The following is a 1,945-nucleotide window of genomic DNA, read 5'->3' on the forward strand; positions in this document are numbered from 1 at the left end:
GTATGTTGTGTCTTTGTTCTCATTGGTTTCAAAGAACATCTTTATTTCTGCCTTCATTTCGTTATGTACCCAGTAGTCATTCAGGAGCAGGTTGTTCAGTTTCCATGTAGTTGAGCGGTTTTGATTGAATTTCTTAGTCCTGAGTTCTAGTTTGATTGCACTGTGGTCAGAGAGACAGTTTGTTATAATTTCTGTTCTTTTACATTTGCTGAGGAGTGCTTTACTTCCAATTATGTGGTCAATTTTGGAATAAGTGTGATGTGGTGCTGAGAAGAATGTATATTCTGTTGACTTGGGGTGGAGAGTTCTATAGATGTCTATTAGGTCCGCTTGGTGCAGAGATGAGTTCAATTCCTGGATATCCTTGTGAACTTTCTGTCTCGTTGATCTGTCTAATGTTGACAGTGGAGTGTTGAAGTCTCCCATTATTATTGTATGGGAGTCTAAGTCTCTTTGTAAGTCTCTAAGGACTTGCTTTATGAATCTGGGTGCTCCTGTATTGGGTGTATATCTATTTAGGATAGTTAGCTCTTCCTGTTGAATTGATCCCTTTACCATTATGTAATGGCCTTCTTTGTCTCTTTTGATCTTTGATGGTTTAAAGCCTGTTTTATCAGAGACTAGGATTGCAACCCCTGCTTTTTTTTGTTCTCCATTTGCTTGGTAGGTCTTCCTCCATCCCTTTATTTTGAGCCTCTGTATGTCTCTGCATATGAGATGGGTCTCCTGAAGACAGCAGACTGATGGGTCTTGACTCTTTATCCAGTTTGCCAGTCTGTGTCTTTTAATTGGAGCATTTAGTCCATTTACATTTAAGGTTAATATTGTTATGTGTGAACTTGATCCTACCATTATGATATTAACTGGTTATTTTGCTCATTAGTTGATGCAGTTTCTTCCTAGCCTCAATGATCTTTACATTTTGGCATGTTTTTGCAATGGCTGGTACCGGTTGTTCCTTTCCATGTTTAGGGCTTCCTTCAGGGTCTCTTGTAAGGCAGGCCTGGTGGTGACAAAATCTCTAAGCATTTGCTTATCTGTAAAGAATTTTATTTCTCCTTCACTTATGAAACTTAGTTTGGCTGGATATGAAATTCTGGGTTTAAAATTCTTTTCTTTAAGAACGTTGAATATTGGCCCCCACTCTCTTCTGGCTTGTAGAGTTTCTGCCGAGAGCTCTGCTGTCAGTCTGATGGGCTTCCCTTTGTGGGTAACCCGACCTTTCTCTCTGGCTGCCCTTAAGATTTTTTCCTTCATTTCAACTTTGGTGAATCTGGCAATTATGTGTCTTGGAGTTGCTCTTCTGGAGGAGTATCTTTGTGGCGTTCTCTGTATTTCCTGAATTTGAATGTTGGCCTGCCCTGCTAGGTTGGGGAAGTTCTCCTGGATGATATCCTGAAGAGTGTTTTCCAACTTGTTTCCATTTTCCCCCTCACTTTCAGGCACCCCAATCAGACGTAGATTTGGTCTTTTTACATAATCCCATACTTCTTGCAGGCTTTGTTCATTTCTTTTTCTTCTTTTTTCTTTTGGTTTCTCTTCTCACTTCATTTCATTCATTTGATCCTCCATCGCTGATACTCTTTCTTCCAGTTGATCGAGTCGGTTACTGAAGCTTGTGCATTTGTCACGTATTTCTCGTGTCATGGTTTTCATCTCTGTCATTTCGTTTATGACCTTCTCTGCATTAATTAGTCTAGCTGTCAATTCTTCCACTCTTTTTTCAAGATTTTTAGTTTCTTTGCGCTGGGTACGTAATTCCTCCTTTAGCTCTGAGAAGTTTGATGGACTGAAGCCTTCTTCTCTCATCTCGTCAAAGTCATTCTCTGACCAGCTTTGATCCGTTGCTGGCGATGGGCTGTGCTCCTTTGCAGGGGGAAATGCGCTCTTATTTTTTGAATTTCCAGCTTTTCTGCCCTGCTTTTTCCCCATCTTTGTGGTTTTA

Source organism: Piliocolobus tephrosceles, chromosome 8 (assembly GCF_002776525.5).
Source record: "Piliocolobus tephrosceles isolate RC106 chromosome 8, ASM277652v3, whole genome shotgun sequence".
Lineage (NCBI taxonomy): Eukaryota > Metazoa > Chordata > Mammalia > Primates > Cercopithecidae > Piliocolobus > Piliocolobus tephrosceles.